Source organism: Mytilus galloprovincialis, chromosome 11, assembly GCF_965363235.1.
Source record: "Mytilus galloprovincialis chromosome 11, xbMytGall1.hap1.1, whole genome shotgun sequence".
In the NCBI taxonomy this organism is placed as follows: Eukaryota; Metazoa; Mollusca; class Bivalvia; order Mytilida; family Mytilidae; genus Mytilus; species Mytilus galloprovincialis.
Genome location: NC_134848.1, coordinates 44,963,742 through 44,983,016, shown reverse-complemented (window position 1 = coordinate 44,983,016; position 19,275 = coordinate 44,963,742).

Below are 19,275 nucleotides of genomic sequence, written 5' to 3'. Positions count from 1 at the left end.
TGGTTGCAGCCCAAAATGTACAAAAATTAGTTTGGAGCAGAAATGTTGACTGTTTTCTAAGTAACCTTATTTTGAAAATTGATAAGCAGGTTTGTGTTTATTTTGGTTAAATACAGCAGTGAATACCATGAAATATGATGAAACATATGATAATTGTCTATATTAAATTGAAATTCTTACACATGAGTTATGTACTATTCTCCAAATTTGCACATTTCATTAATGATCTAGACCGAATGTTTCCTTGAAAATGCTAATTCAAGCTTTTAAACTTACAATTGTTCCAGAATATTGATAATTTGCACCAGCATCTTTACAATAGTGTTCACACCAAATGTTAGTAACGGCACCATCTGTTTTAAGCCTTACCCAATTATTGTAGTAGATCTTATAGCATTGATAAACCTGTTCACAGTCTGAAAATATATTAAAATTGTCATATAACACCAATAAATACACGAGAATTGGTGTTTGCGTTATCTTATTCACATAAAAACCTGTAAGATTTGATATATCTGTGAAAAATTTCTTCATCAAACATTTGATTTCCTTACCTTATCTACAAAAACATAGTTGTTGTGCATTCCCTCTCTTCGAAACGAAGTGTTGATAGAATGATATGACATTTGCATGTGTGAGTAGTGGTTAGCGCTTAGTGGCTGCTCCCATTACAGTGAATTTATTTTTGAAATTTGTGTGAATTAATAACGCAAACTAATGCAACTTTTTGCAGTTTTACAATCTATTACTACTTATGAACTAAATTGTGGATTTTGAAAAACATTTATTGTGATTCAGCTTGATAATTAATCATGACATTGTTGAATACAATAACATCGGTGATCACTCAGCCATTAAGCTGTTAAGGACGATCGTTACTCGCCACATCGTCACGTCGGACCAGACGAGGTACACGGGCAGTAACGCGTGTGATACGACACATTACAGATCTGGCAGGTAATAGATATCTCAAGGTAAATAAATATAGTCAAAGTGGCATATACTTTAATAACATCGTAAATCTCAACAGCTGTGACTCTAATCGTATAATAGTAAGCACACCTACTGATACAGAGTCAACAAGTAATATCATGACATGTGTAGGTCACAGACCTGTTGGGGCATACACAGGACGAAACTCTGATCGCCCAATAACTCTTGCATCAGTGAATACCATTCCCAATATCAGAACTTATCCCACAAGTAACATGTTGTTTGCCACTCTAAACTGCAGATCTATCAAAAACAAGGCTCTAGCCATTTTTGATTTTGTGACTTCTCATGATTTAAATATTCTGGTTATCATGGAATCATGGCTTTGTTCTGATGTTGATGAAGGTATTATTCAAGACATTATACCATCTGGGTACAGCATAATTCATCACAGTCGTAGTGATCGTCGTGGCGGTGGAATAGCACTTTTGTTCAAAGGGGGTATTGGCATAAAACGATTGAACGGCCATGAAAAGCATTTTACTCACTTTGAGCATATGGAGTTCTTTGTACATTCTAGAGATCTCAATATTCGTCTGTGTGTAATATACAGACCCCCACCATCTAAATCTAATGGTTTTCGCAATACTGTTTTCTTTGAGGAATGGGAATCATACCTTGATCAAAATACTATTCTTGTACCTGTGCATAACGTTCTTTTCACCGGAGATTTCAATTTCCACCTAGATAATCTCAGTGATCCAGACGCATTACGTTTCCATCAGAGCCTTGAGGATCGTAACCTTACACAACATGTCAAAGATGCCACACACGAACGTGGGAATATCTTAGACCTTCTTATTACGAACAAAGACAGTCAGATATTAAACGGGGTTCCAAACGTTCAGCGTCCTAACATCAGTGATGCACAAGGTAACCTAGTGTGTGACCAATTTTCTGTTCATGCAACGCTAAAATGCAAGAAACCAAAGTGTATGCGCAAGGATATTTCTTTGAGAAAGTGTAAAGAGATCGACATGACGGCATTTAAAAAGGACATCGTAGATTGTTTTTCATGTACCTTAATAGGTAGTTCCGTAGAGCAACAAGTCGAACATTATCACAGTAATTTATCCAATATCTTTGATAAACACGCACCAGTCACGATCAAATCAGTTGTTTTAAGACCTAATACAGAATGGTATTCAGACGATATTAATAATGCCAAAAGGGATAAGCGAAAAGCGGAGAGAAAATGGCGGGATTCAAAATTGGAAGTCCATCATCAAATTTTTAAGGAAAAGTGTAGAACTGTTGGTAAACTGTTGTATATCGCCTATTACTCTTCTAAAATTGAGAATTGTGGAAATGACCACAAACAGTTATTCAAACTAACAACATATCTCATGGGTAAACAACAACAAACCCCGTTGTCAAGTTCATCCTCGGATTTAGAACTGTCAAACTCATTTGCTGATGTTTTCGTCAATAAGGTTGTAACAACAAGAGATGAACTAAGAGACCAAAACGTAGTGAAGGGTGATAACATTGCATTTCTACAGGCTGATGTTCAATTCACTGGTACACCTTTGTTGTCATTCAAACACACAACCAATGATGAGATACGAACTATCATTCAAAAGTCCCCGAACAAGTCCTGCGAGCTTGATCTTATTCCGTCGAACCTCTTGAAACAGTGTTCCGATGTTGTCGTGCCAATAATTTCAGATATAGTCAATGCATCATTTGATGAGAACATCGTGCCGTCAGACTTTAAACAGGCTCTTGTGAGACCTCTTCTGAAAAATCTGGACTTGATTCCGAAATTTTCAAAAATTACAGACCAGTGCCCAATTTACCCTTTATTTCAAAAACTCTAAAAAAGGTAGTTGATATGAGACTAGATGTTTATTTGGACTCGAACTCATTGTGTGATTTACTACAGTCAGCATACAGACCACGCCATTCCACGGAAACTGCATTAGCGAGATTACATCATGATATCAATGCGGCATTAGATAAACAGTCATCAGTAGTATTGGTGCTATTGGACCTTTCCGCTGCATTCAATGTCGAAGATCAAAGAATTCTTCTAGAACGTCTGTCATTTTCATTTGGTATAACTGGTTGCGCACTGGAATGGGTTAAGGCGTATTTGACGAGTATACATCAGCGTGTGGTGATTGGAACAACTACATCGAAGAAATGTCATCTTACATTTGTTTTTATGCTTAAAAGTATGATATATCTCATTCCGGCCTAGGATAATATGTTAGTATGAAAAAAACAGCAAAAGCAAATAATATCTAGCATTTTATCCCCCAACAAAAATGGAGAAGGAAAGCGTCCTGTGTACTTTTTTAAAATAAAGCCCCCATACACCCAAACAACAAAAAAGGATAGGTATTAGACCTTTCAAAAACCAATGAGCAATTTTCATGTTGCGTTTCTCGTTTTTTTTTATCCTGTCAAAAATATATAACTACTTTCATTGGCGGATCTAGAGGGGGTTCTAAGGGTTGGTAGCCCCCTTTTTTGGCCCTTCAATGCATTTGAATAGGGACAAATAGTTGGAACCCCGACCCTCCCCCCTTTTTTGTCCTGGGTTAGGACCCCCCCTTTTTTAAATGGCTGGATCTGCCCCTTCTTTTGTTGTTACATTTAAGGAATAACAGTAATGTAGTTGAAGAGTTGCCACCGTCAATTGTAGATTTGACGGTCGCAAATGCAGTTTAACTGGCGACGCGTAGCGAAGACAGTAAAACGGAGATTTGCGACCGTCAAATCAAAATTTACGGTGGCAACTCTTCAACTACAGTACTGTCATTCTGATTCTAATGTATTTCAAAAAAGAAATAATACGATAAAACTTCGAAAATGGAATTGGAATTATGTATCAGTATTTGGCATTTTGTTTTTGTGCCATCAAAAACTGGAGAAATTGGAAGATACATCAATTGGATATAACCTTCAGTTTTCCACATTAAAAAGGAAAGTTTGTTTTTGCTCTCTCTCTGTTCGGCACAATTATTGAAAAAATAAAATGAGATGGAGTTGACACTGACTTATTTCCAGACTATTAGAATTGAATACATTATATGAGGTTCAGTTCTATAACACCAGGTTAAATCCACCATTTTCTACATTTGAAAATGCCTGAACCAAGTCAGGAATATGACAGTTGTTGTCCATTCGTTTGATGTGTTTTGTCATTTGATTTTGCCTTTTCATCAGGGACTTTCGTTTTAAATTTTCCTCGGAGTTCAGTATTTTTGTGATTTTACTTTTTATACACGCGTTCTTGTTTTCCTAGTCACTTTCTGAACTTTGTCCCAACTCACTTTTCAATCTATTATTTTGACAATGATGTTTTGATTAACGGACAAAAGCACAGACGATCTACGGAATACAATAACACGCCCTGACTAAACAAATATAAAAAAGTAGATTGGTATGATTGCCAATGAGACAACCCTCCACAAAAGACCAAATGCTACAAAAATTAATAATAATAGATCACCGTATTGCAGTAAAATAGCAGCTATAAACCATTTGTAAAAGGCAAACAATAAAAAATAATTCAAACGAGAATGCAAATGGCCTGATTCATGTATAAAATAATAAACATAAAAAATATATTACAGTAACAAATGACAACCACTGAATTACAGGATCCTAGCTTTTGACATGCATATGTATAATGTCGCTGGTTTAAACCTATTTGAGTGCACGCGACCCACCTCTAACCTGAAATTGTAAAGATACCTGTTTTGTTTGGTCTTTTCACAATCTTAGGATTTGCAATACCATCAGTGGCTGATTAAGGTATATCCAAACAATTGTGTACTTTGTGATATTTAGTGCTATAAGTTATAAATTCTAGATTAAATCTAATATTATTCGATCTTAATACATACCTTAACAAGTTGAAGCACTTACTTCGATAAATACAACAAAAACAATGTAGGAAATATATGAAATGATAAAATACATATACAATTTGTTAAGAAATTGCTGAAGTATTCTTGCTTATATAAACTGGTTAGTTTAATTTTGATTTACAATAAAATATAGATGAATAATGGTATTCAGTTGCTCAGACAAATCTAGTATATATAGCAATTTAACCATGCATGTCTTCAAATTAGTTAAACTACCAACACGAGTAAGCACTCAAATAGCTAAAAGACGCATTTAACCTTTTCTCTATAATTATATATTTACCTACACACTTTAGGTCAATCACTGAGAAAATAGACACAACAATTATTATTGCATTGTACATTTCAGTCTATTCCTTTTTTCTAAAAAATCTAGAAAAAATGATTGAGAATCGACTGTTGAAAATCCGTACTGCGCAGTTGCGGTTTTAAATTTTTTTTAAATCTATTTAATGCATTGATGTTAATACGTTTCCTTGATTTAAACTGATTGTTTAAACTTTGCAACATATACTTGTTAAAACTTCAAACTTCCGTCACTTTTTCACCAACCCGAAATCCTTGACTAACTTTAAAAGTAGAAATTAATTCATATGTATAACACCCATTATTAACGGAAGTGTTATCATATTGGTCATCCCAACAAACCAATCAAGGCAGTTCTGCATTTAATAATTATCAAATTAAAGGTATATTAACGATTGACAGATGGGAAGTCTCGAGTACACACGCAATAAATGATTCAATATTCCAATAACTTTTCTAGTATTAAGTCTTATGTATATTTGCTGTATCTATCTATCATTTTGATATTTTATTGATAAGGAAGTAGACAACTAAAATATTTGTTTTCAATTTGACCTTCATTTAAATTTTTTTATCGTCCAGTATCTGTTGTTGATTCCATTTAAATTGTTTCAATTATTTGGAGTGAAAGGTAAAAAAAAATTATTTGATCGTTGGTGCTTTTTTCTGATTTTCATGAATATTTCTGATTATGTATAAATTATCATGATTTGTTATATGCCAGATATTCAATGCTAAATAATATCTAACATTATCCATACATTAATGAAGTTCGCTACTCAGTTTCAAAATAACAATTTTTCATAACATTGATAGGGGTTAAACCAGAGGATTACGAAAATCTATCAAAAAAACCTAAAACAAGACAAGATAACATCCTTAACATTTTCATTGTATAAAGACAATTGCAAAACTATCATGTTTTTTTAATGATAATGACGGAAATTTGAAGCTACAATGTATAAGTTTACTAGCATTTAAGAATATCGCATGTCAGCTTTCCATAACAGTTTGTTTGATATATCCAATAATGTCAGATGTAGGTATATACGCATGTACAGTAATATATCTAATCATATAACCATATGTTAAGAATGCGTCCGCTTTTGTAAAGACAGTTATGATTAACAAATACAAAATTAACGAGTGAACGTTTTTAGGATGTTGACTTCTTGAAAGATATTTGGCCTTCTCTTGTTTTATATGTAGTGCCATGAAAACGTTTGCTCGCTTATCCCATATTTTTCTTTTGATAGTTTTAAAACCATTTCATACATTTTGAATTGCTCATAATCTTATAAAATTCTTATTATTTTAAACATTTTTAGAAAGAAAAAAAGGTACAAATGTTTTATGTATGAAAATTCTAGAAAAACATACATTTCCCGCCAAATTTTCAATAGCTTACAATGTATATCTCAAAACAGGGTCATATACGTTTCATAATTACAGCTCTGTTAGTTCTATTTTTTACCTACTATTCATTCATAGAATAATTTTTAAAATATTCGAGGTGACTGACGACATGGTTGTGCTTTATTTTAAAGTATTACCATACAAAATCATATGTGATATACCCGAACGAATAAGACGTATTTACGGTGATTCATATTTAATGTCTTTGTACCGATCATCAAATTAAAGTCACATGAAATCGCAAATTAAAACAAAACGTCTTTACGACTAAATGGATAGTATTCATCATAAAACTTATGTACATATCCTTTTTTTTAAAGAATATTCTTTAATCTGTCAACATTTAGAAGAAGTTTACCTTTTTTAATTGCGGTGATCACAATACGGATGGATCTGTCATCTAAAAAAACTATTTTCTGATTGCACATGTTATTAACGTGCTCAATATCCAATTCTTTGTTGATTGTTTACTATAAGGTGACAATCGGTGAACGACGGCTTAAAAACACGCCTATTAATAAGCTACCATATTTGTTAAATCATACCAGACATAGACAAAAATTTTGATGCTCAAACGATTTTTTTGCGTAAGAAATGATAAAATCGTGCACAGAGGGCTAAGTTTATGATATATACATGCAGTGCTTTAATAATTGAATAAACATTATTTTTCACCAGTCACTCTCTTCATATGACTTAAAGTAATTGTTTTGAGAAGATTATAATATTGAAAACATCTGATTTAATTTTTTTAAGTAATACAGAGAGATCTAGCATTACAAAAATCAATGCAATGCAGATTTGCATTCAGAGTTGAAGTTTTAGAAATTTAGCTCTACAAATGAAAGGTCTAGCAATAAAGCGTTTAGGTACATTCTGCAAATGTGTTTACAAAATTGATTAAGATTAATTGCCGGGGCTGAATTTCTAATGTTTAGTTTAACACTGTAGATAAGAATCCCAACACTCAAGATATATTAATTCCACCATTAAAAGAGATTGTTTTAAATACAAACAGTAAACAGATAAAATAAACATATGTGTATGGTTTAGCTTATTTTCGATCTATAAGTTTGACTGTCCCTCTGGTATCTTTCGCCCCTCTTTAAGTACATTGACGTACTTCTTGATTGTATAATTTATATTGTGTCATGTAAAGTAATATCTACCATACTTAGACATGAGTCCATTTAGAACTGAACATGTGGTAGAAATTATGCAATTTAATATATATATATTGATTGCAGACATGTTGACGGTTTAAGGGAAATGTATTCTTGTAGGTTATTCATTAATTGGTGTATACAAAGAAGTTTTCTATTGAGGAAAAACATGATAATTTGATAAAACAATATTTTCCTTTTTAATCTATGCATTCATTGTAATAAGACGATTTTTTACATTAAAAAACATTTTGTGAAGGAAAAAATATGTCTATTTAGAAGTCATTCTGATCAGCACAATTGAAAATATAATACGGGTAGTTCAAACATAAGAAGGAGTTATATGTAATGCAACGATTCATCTCTACCTAGCTGCTTGTTGTCGTCCCTTCTTCTCTGATAAGTTGCATGCTTTAATTCGTTAGAATGAAAATTATTGCCACATCTGCTGCCGTTATAACTTTCGGTGGCATTGACATTTTCTTGCAAAGGTTTGGAGCTATCTATTTGATCATTGGTTTTAGAAGATGGTCTTAATTGGTTTCGTGTTCTGCAATCAAGGCGAGTCCGGAAGTGATTGCAGCAGTAAAGTAGGTCTATGCCGATCAAGAAAACCATTGGCATAACGAGAAAAACAATGCAGCCCCATTCTATCGATTGTGAAGATTTTCTTTTGTTTACTGATGAGTTTTTCTTTCGTACCTCTTTTGATACATTTTTTTGTCAACCGAAATCTCGGATTTTATATTCTTGTTGAAATCTTCGAAGACAATTTGTTTACTTCAGCATTTGTTATATTCATTCCATCAAGGTAGTGCAATTTTGTATTAATTAACCTCTTTGGAAATTTACAAAACAGTTTCCTTGGTCTCATTCCTAAAATAACAGAGTGAAAGTTTATTTAGCCCTGTGTTTTACATATTAGGTTAAAAAACAGCCAAATAGAGTTAACTTATTGGATAAATTCATTAACGAACAGCAGGTTTATATAGCAAAAAGAACTTACGTGTACTAAAAGGATATAATATATAGGACACAAAAAAATCCCACAGTTGCCAGATTTTAGGGAAAACGTGTGTCTTGAATTCATAGAGATGTAATTTCAATTTTATTGGGTTTTCTCGCATTTTCTAAACACTTTCGCAAAAAAAAAAAATCGTGTATGCGTATATTTTACCAAAAACAATCTAAACGTATAGCTAGACCATCCACTGATAACTACAGAATGACATTTGTATCATTTGACATGTTTAACAGACTGTCCGATTCCGATATGGTACAATCAAGGTTGTTTAATTGAAACTTTACGTGGACAGCAATACACTGGTGGTAAATTGGAAATTTGAAGAATAATACAATGCCACGCGCTTTTCCATTGAATTAATGTGCGCAAAGCATAAAGAAAATGTGTACTTTGTTGAACATTTGAATTCGTGATTCCCCTGTACCAACGAAACCCACAACAATTGGTATCCAACAAAAAAACAAATATAATAGCAGATAACAATTGCTTACCTGTTGATTCATGTGTTACGGTCTCAGTCAAATCAGTTGATAGAGATGTGTGTGTGTGTGTTTGCAGAGGTCGAATAACTTGACTTTCTTATATCTAAAGGCGTTCTGTTTGTCACTGTTGGTGAGGTGTCTGTGCTTATTATCTTCATGAAAGATGTAATACTCAATTTCCCTGCAGGCATTGGTGTTGTACTAGAAGTTTGAGAAACTCTCGCAGCCACTGTGTTTGTTGGTCTGGTCTATAAAAAGGAACAGATACATTGTCAACATAATGTTACATGTTTTTTGCAAAATTACACGCTCAAAGCTACTAATATCATTTTTTTTTGTCGGTAATAGTTTAAAATGGAAAAATATCATTCGGCTGACGTTCCAAAACATATAAGATGCAAATACTATTGTGTAGTCATAGTTAAAATACAAACATATTAGTATAACTCCTATCTGATCTGCGTTAAGAAGCCAACAAATAATTCAGAACGACACTTTAGCGCGTTATTGTGAGACATCTTAAGGTAGCTATCGTAAATACCATACACACACTATAACATCTAATGGTTATATCTTTGTCATAGTATAACAAAACGATTGATAATGTGATGAAGAATCGCTAGTAGTGCAATAAATTAAGTAATACGCTTCATGAAAATTTCAAGGTGATTGGATGCTGCGATTACAGATGTTGGTGATTGTGAGCTGGAATACCTTGAAACATTTTTATTATTATTTATGAATAAACTTATAACAGATACCAGGATTAAAATCAAGCATTTGCGCAAGACGTGTGCTTCGTCTTAAAAAAAAACTCATACGTGACGCTACAATTAAATAACAGTTGGAAAAGCCAATAAAATACGAAGTTGAAAAGCATTAAGTGCCAAAAAGTCCTAAATGTTTTACCAAATACAGCTTGGGTAATATACTCCTTGAGTAGAAACGCCATAGTATTTCAAACATTCAAAGTTTTGTTAACAGTTTATTTATAATTATGACCTTATCAATGATAATTGAAGAAGAAAGTGTTATTTATTAGTTTGCGCAGACATATTTATACTTTAATATTTTTATTGATTGAACTTAGCATTCTTACTTAGGTATATATGTCCCCTTTTATGTGTATATTGCTTTGAAATTACAGGCACACTTTTAAAGAATAACAATAACTTAAAACTATTTGGTACAACGTACGAGAAATGATGTCGAGTGCACAAACGATATTTGCGCTAGAGTTGTGTTGTGACTTAGTATTGGTTTTTTTTTGTGCCTTTTTTCGACAAATCTAGTGTTTTCAATTCGGTGCTGGTTTCATAAATGTTATATTTAACTTATATGATTTGATTTTATATTGTCATCTTAACTACGTCAAAGTCAATTTTGGACTTTCCTTTTTGAATTTTCCTCGGAGTTCAGTATTTTTGTGTTTTTACTTTTCATTCTTTACCACGCTTACAATTATCCATCTTCTCATTGAAGTCGCTTATATATCAAGTTGTATTGATCTGTATGAAGGTGACTAATGGAAAAAAAACTGCCAGGCATACCATTGATGGAAATACAGCTTTTTATAATAGTTGGATAAAGAAATAAATACTTTTCATAACTGATCTCATTAAGGAAAATGGAGAATTTTACATCTTTGAAGAATTTATTAAGATATACATGTATAATATAAAAAGCTACTCTACTAGAGTACTATGGACTAATCTTTGCACTTCCAAAGGACTGGGAAAATGTTAATACTGTCGATCACAAAACTGTAACCGCCATAAAACAGTGGATAAAGTATCGAAACATTTCTATAAATTTTTCTAGATAAAATAAATGAAACCCTATCTCGTTTACAACAGAAATGGAAAATAAAATTCGGAATAATTATCGTGGCAGAAGAAATGAGTTTTTTTTTTAGTCTGCCGTTACTTATAACGGAAGATCCCACACTTAGGGCATTTCAATACAGATTACTCCATAGAATTCTAGGAACAAATACTTCACTTACGGAGTGTAAATATAGTGAAACAGAATTGTGCAAATTTTATACAGAAACAAAAGAACTATATTTAGTAATATATACATCTCTTTTTTGAATGTAGATATTTTTTTTTCAAAAGTTGGAAGAGGTATATAACATGAGTTTTCATCCAACCTTATCAGGTATAATCTTTGGTGTAAAATATCATGTCTTTAAATATATTCCTAATACATGTATTCTCATATTAAAAGATATATTTACTTATGTAGAGTAAGATTTATAGTCCCATCTTTTGCTGAAACAATTGAATGGCTTAGGCATTATTATAGAATTGACATGGTCCCTATGAGTATGTGCTCGACCAATAGAATAATAAAAAGAAAAGAAAAATGGTCAAATCTTCATAATGTTATTAAGAAATTTAGCGCAATGAAGATGTATTCTGTATTTTATTATTAACCTGGTATTTTATTGTTTAGTAACACAAATGGTTTAACCATATATAGTTATGAGTTCAAATTACAAAACTATTGTTTGTACATCTTCATGTATGGATGAGATTTGAGAATGATATGAAAATAATTAAAAATATATATTACAAAAAAACAACTACCAGGCACATCATCTCTTTTCCAGTACAGGAAGTCCACAATTTGCTTAATCATACGGATTGTGTATGTCCCAGTAAGTATCTGTATCTGGTGTATGCTTACGATATACGAGTTTTTTAACTAAAGGGATATGATTCTGACACAGAAACTGCTTTAACAGCGCCCGTTTGTATTTTCACCACAAATATTTCGTTCCCCGGTTTATGAACTCACAAACGACATTTTTTTTGGTGGTTTACAATTTTTTGTTACATAGCAACTTCTGATTGTGACATATTGACATGATGCAAATTCGTTAAGGTGTTGATGCAAAGCAGTATTTCTACCTTGTCGACCAGAGTTTCCCTTGGGAAATTATTTTTAACGCCACTTTTTTTCACCAAAAAAATATATATTTTTCGCCACTTTATTTTTTTTTAGCCAAGTAACATATAAATATTTCGTTTAAAATGTTCTTTTTTTTCACCATACCCTCATCCAAATAAGATGAGTTTGTCCAATTGTTGTCTATGATAATTCTCTCAAACTTATCTTAGTCTACATTGTAATTAATAAACACTGAACATTTACTTTTAAAAAAGAGGAACTAAATTTTTAACTGAAAAGGGGGAAATTTTCTTATATTTTGAACAACTTGAAAAGAAGGGGTCAACTTACTTTCAAAAATAAAGAAGACTTAAGTCCAGGAATTTTACAAAGTTCTTCGACATGTTTTAACCATATTATACTAGAAAGATGTACATTTCTTTGGGAAAGTTTCCTCAAAAATATGTGCCTTTTTGTACAAAGAAATGGTTTTTACAACAAAACAAAAGTTTTAATCACTAGAAATTGACCCCTCATTTAAGGTGAAGTCATTACATTGAAGGGTTACTCTCATTCGAGGAGATGCTCCCAGATCTTCCCAACCTTTCGCATAGATTTCTTCATAACTAAAGTTTTCTTTCTTTTCTAGACCATTGTTAATTAAAAAGTTGTGAAGTAAAACTATGCTTGAAACACGTGTGTCACTGAAACGATTTTAAAGTACCCACTCAAATCAATTATATATATCAAAGTCAAAGGATACAGTTTTAAATCAGCGATTGTTCTTTCTTTTGAACATTTAATTTTGAACATAATAACAGTTGTTTTTTCTTTAATATCATTAAAAGAAGGAGAGGAGACATCAAAATTTTGGTTTAAACACGTGTGTCGCAAAGTGGTTAATAAATCCTTTATGTGATATGTGATGGACGCCATTTAACCATGTCATTAGGTCAAACAATACATTCAACACCTTTGTTAATTAGTCCTTTGTTGTCGATGGCTATAAAATACAATCAGCTGGTTATTGATTTTTTGTCAAAATCTTAACAAGTTCAATGTGAGTTCCAAGTATTGTGCGATCAGGTAAAGTCCGAAAAAAACGAATAAAGTAAAATAGACAAGATGGTTGAAAATAAATCGTCATATATATTTCTGTCGCCAAGTTCTTTCGCCAATGACGAATTCTAATCGCCACAATTATTATTGTTTCGCAAAACGGAAACCCTGTTGTCGACGCAACCAGTCTTGCTATATTTCATTTATTTGAAGTAGGCCGATTTTATGAATTTGTATTTGCTTCCTAATTAAATTTGTATCTACCTTATCGAATTAATAGATATAAACACCGGTAAACTACATTCGTCTTAGTTCATATATATATATATATCTCATAATGTATACGATTTGAAAAAAGATAATATTTAAGGTGAATCCCTACAGATATAGCTATTTTTTTTCACCATTGAATTTTTCTTAAAATTTGCATACATATACTATGCAATGGCCTCTATAAAAATTTGAGTTTAAATAGTATGTCACCAGGCTCGTTTCCATGGTAACGGTCACCAAAGTTGGTACATCACGGTTATGCATAAATACATACCTGATGTAAAAACTCTGGATTTTTTTCAAGATTTTGAAAGTATTTTGAAAGGTTTATTCTTCATTTATTACCAAACTATTATTAAAAATGTAAATAAAACACAAATAATGGCAGTTTTATTTATATTCATTAATTTTGGCTCCAATTTTATTAACACTGCTGCACCCAAAAAAAACACAGATTTTGTTAAAAATTTCTATTTTTCGGAAATTTCCAAAAAAAAAATGGCCAATTGATTCTTTTTTTTAAATTTGACACATGATGGTCATAACAATGAGCGTTAAAAGAATAAAAATATGTGTCACTTGACTATTTTTTGACCGAAAAACGTTTTTGTGACCCCTAACGACACAGTGATCAACAACAGTTATTTATATATCTTTCAAAAACAGTGTAAAAAGTGTGTCACATGTTGTTTTTGTTAAACTTACACAGAATAATACAGTTTCACAAGACAATGAAATGAAAGCATTTTTGTGTTTCTACGAACAACGGTTACCATTGCAACAGTTGGAAATTTCAAGTTTTTGCCTAGTTCTGATGTGCCAGGGTTACTACCAAACAGACAAAAAGAGATCAAATGCCATGATTTCAGAGCTACAACACATGGCTACTATGTAAATGTAAACAAATGTATATTAAGATGTATTGTAATGTAGCCTATATAAGCATTACTGTGGTCAAAAAATGAGCAAAATAGATAAGTCAGAAGTTTGCAAAAATCACCATATTATTTTTTCTTTCAATTATCAATTCATAGATAATAGTTATGGAAGTAAATGGATTAAAAAAGTGTCAAGACTTTGTCACCCTGTCCTATATTAATGATTCAAGTTTGATGAATTATAATGATAATACATTATATATTTTCAGTTGTCATAGTTACATAACAAAAAAAAATGATAGAATTATAACTTTTTCAAAGGTTTCTTTATTTTTAATGCCTCAATAATTTAGCAAACATATAGACTATTATATTTAAAAATATGTATATAGTTTACTCCTCTGATTCAGTCAAATACTGATTGATAGTCATAGCATAATTAGAGTTCACTTTGTTCTCATTCACAATTGTCAATCCTTCCTTACTGAATATTACAGTTTGCTACCAGTCAGATACATTTATATCATATTACTATTTATGTAAGGGGACTGACACCACACGAATACATTAGTACATGGACGTATATACTTGATAGTGACAAAATCTACAAATATAATCATGCTCTTGGTTTCTACAGCGTGAACATAACAATTAGTTTATCATGTTTATTCAATCGATAAACTTTGAACAAAAGCATGTACCGCACAAAGCAAAAAAACAAGGGAACATTGATACATATAAGAAGTTTAATTCTTCTTGGTGCACATATTTCTGAATAACACAGAAATATTAACACAATTATTTTGAAAAATACAGTTTTTGACTTTTTTTCCTTTGAATATTTTTTTTTTTATGGTGTCAGTGCCAATGAGACAACTCTCCATCAAAGTAACAATTTAAAAAAGTAAACCATTATAGGTCAATGTACGGCCTTCACACGACTCCTTGGCTCACACCGAACAACAAGCTATAAAGGGCCCCAAAATTACTAGTGTAAAACCATTCTAACGAAAAAACCAACGGTCTAATCTATATAAAAAAATAATAATAAAACAAATACCATGTTATATGGTACTTTATCTAAATAAAGATAACCATTCCCCATTTCCATTTTCAAAACAAAATGTACTTTAATAGATACCGGTACTCACTTTTGAATTTTCATATCCATGCAGTATGTAAACTTCAAAATCAAGTTGATCCATTTCTCTAATAATAGGCTCGTCTACATATTTTGTACATATATGTAGGTCTGTCATCTGATGTATCTTTTATCTGTTTAAAAGAAATAACAGATTATAAGGTGACCAATTATTCTTTGAATTAAATTTGGAAAATTGTATTTAAGATCAAATTAGTTATTCTCTTAATGGAAAATATAAAATGATCTGTTTAATAGCATCTTACTACATTAAAACCTTTAAAGTTACATGATTTTTTGTATGATTAGTTCTTTTGTTAAACGGACAGGTTAAAATATAAAATGATCTAAATTAAATGAACACTTTAGCATGTTTAGTGCAGACAGGTCAATTGTGATTTACTAAACAAGTTTACTTCATGTATTTGAGTCAAATTAACCTTATATGATCATCATACATGTACATGTACAAATGTATCTAAATACTTATGACAAGATCTCAAAATGAGCTATTTTTGGTATTTTTTTTTGCAGTTTTGTATTGAAGGTAAAATTTTTGAAATCCTTATATCATATACATTTTTTACTAAATTTAGTTTCTAATGACATGAAGGACAATAAACAACAAACTTAAGAAACAAAAGTATTGCCGTCCTTAGTGAGTTAAGAATCTAATTGTCTTAAGATTTGATTTACAAGTTTTATTCTTTTAAACATGTCAAATATGCAATATGTATCTTTCATACATGTATGTAATAAGGGCATCATGGTCATGTAAAATATAGGTATATGTTCATGTAGCAATAAAATTACAGAAATTTAAATTTGACTCTCATACATGTCATAAATTAAAAAGCAATGGTTTACTCCTGCTTTTTCACAAATTAAGCTTACTGTTATGTTAACCTGTACTATTTGCATGTGTATAACTGACATAAACATATATGACTATCCTGATAACTGTAGGATTGTCTTTACATTTATAATTTGTGACTTGAAAGGAGAGTTGTCTCATTGACTTTCATACCACATCTTCTTATACATGTATCTATTCAACATATATATACAAAATGTATTCATTTATAGTTGTTTACATTCATTTTTGTACATGTACACACATCATGTACATGAACATATTAATGATAAGCATGATAAGGTGACAGACATGTATGGTCTGTTATGTATATGGCGGATAGTGGTACATGTGATTTTCTCATTGACAATTATCATGATCATACTACATCTTCTTATTTTTGTAATTTGGCTGATAGTTTTAGATTTTTTATTTTAAATTATTATCCTATTCAAATAATGCTTGAACTTCAACATGATGAATCAAAATGTATAGAATTGCATTCAGCACAGATCATACATGCAGAAAAGAATTTCCCATTGAAACTCATAAAATTGGAAAGAGGGGGAATATATTGAAATAATAAACAGACCTCATGATAGTCAGTTGGAAAAATATTGTAATTGGAAAATGATTTCTAATTTCAAAATAAAGCAGAATCAAACAACAAAGTGTCTGGAAAATTCTTACAGAAATTTGATTTTGATTCTATTTCAAAGACATTTTGAAAAGTATGTTCATTTAATTCATTTAATCTTTTGAAAGCTTTGATCTGGGAGTATAATAGTCCCAGCGTTGATTGATGCCTTTTTGTATCAATTTATCCCAGAAATAATTTCAAACTCCAATTATTTAAACTATTACCTGTTCCATCTGGTATAACTGTGACAAAGAATTCTTTTTATACACTATAACTATCATCTGCTTCAATGTGATCCGCCTTTCCAGTTATAAAGATGCCCAAAATTATGGCATTTAGATCTTTCCTTGGTGTCCATGATATACTGTTTTAAGATAGGAGCAAACTGTACGATTTCCAGCTGAATCATCAAAAACTACTCACGGTTGGCTTTAAATTCCTAATATTCCACATTTCCACCAAACAATAAAATAATTTCAGTCTTACAAAAAATCCTCATTCCTGTACAGAATTTGTAACTCACTAGCTGCCTCTAACATTGTGTCTAGGAATTGATCATCACCCGTACATGCATGCAACAATTTCCGTATTAGAGAATTGATAAGAAGTAGTGGATTCGCAAACTATTATCGTTTTCGAATCCACTACTTCTTATCAATTCTCTAGCTTAACCCCTTTCTCGTAAAACGACTATCTGTTTCATCATCTGACAATGAATCAACCAAATTTCATGAAAATAATTTCGTATTTTGTCTTTTTTATTCTCTAATAGCTGAAAATGGTTAGATCGACACGGTTCACATTAATATTTAACTTAATGTAAGTTTAATTTAACTTAAATCGGTTGTTATCTACCCTTATTAATTCCAGATTGTATATTTGTAAATAATTATTTCATTCAATGTTTAATCATTACAAATTTTTTATATTGATTAGATTTTAGTATTCATAATTTATTCAAAAAGATATATAATTATTATACGGATTTTTTTGTAATCTTGTTTGGAAAATTTAAATAAAATAGTTACCAACATTTGAAAACCTTGAATATTTACATATATAATATTTAACAACCGATTGAGCAAGTCAATAGTATTAATACAATTAAATTATTTGGATTTACAATATATTTACAAATGGACTTAGATTATTTAAAATCTGAATGAAGTATAAATGCCACAACAAAACCACTTCACAGTTGATGACAGAATAAGTACATTGATCGGTCTTCATTGAACAATAATATATAAATATTGTGTAATCTGGTTCGCTTTCATTATGTTTAGATTATTTCAACGTTATTACATTTGGCATCCATCTTCAATCAGTAAATAAACTGGTAATATTTGTGGTACACATTCTGAAACCCAATCAGAATTGCTCATGCTACAAATGTACAATATATAAGTATGTCAATTTTACAATATGTCATGTAATCTGTTCATAGCCGTGATCGTCTAGTCGTTGGAACAGAAAGAAACAACTTGGATACCAACAGTTCCAAGTTCAAACCTAGAACCGGGAATATTTTTTTTTTTCATTTTACTTTTTTCTCTACCAAAAATACTTTTTTTAATCTGAGAGGTATTTATATTTCATTTTTCATAACAAGTTGACGATTTTGTTTCTGCTTTTAGAGTCAAAGAAGTAGTTTTGCAGTTTAGCTTATCACAATGTATTCACATTAGAGACAGTTAAATGTTGATGTATATTTGGACAGTTTATTGACACGTATTGACCAATATACGCTTTAAGAGTGATATTAAAATATTCTTTTATATAAGCGCTCGTGGTCTAGAGGTGTCATGCATAGACTACTATCTTCACTGACGAAAATACGCGCGGGTTCGAACCTCTCATCAGTCATTCGTTTTTGAGAAGATTACATTTCATAAGTTAAAAGCTTAAAGTTATGACATAAGTTATCTTAAGTTAACATGGTGATCAGTGGATTCCTAAAAAATAATCCACTGTTAGAACAATAGACTGACGTCAGAGAAATGGGTTAATGATGAGGGAAATTAGTTTCTTAACACCCCAAAGTTATATACGTTTGTTAAATCCTATCAAAATGTTCAATTATGTATAAAAATATACAACAGAAGTTCATTTTTTCATCACAACATTACAACCTTTATCGGTTTTTGAATTGAAGAGTATGACTTTTGGTATGTCTAAAGACCAAAAAGTTGAAAATAAACCGCTGTTTCCAGACATTTTACTATAAAGAATAAGCTTTATTTAGAGTCGGCAAGGTATACAAACATAAGC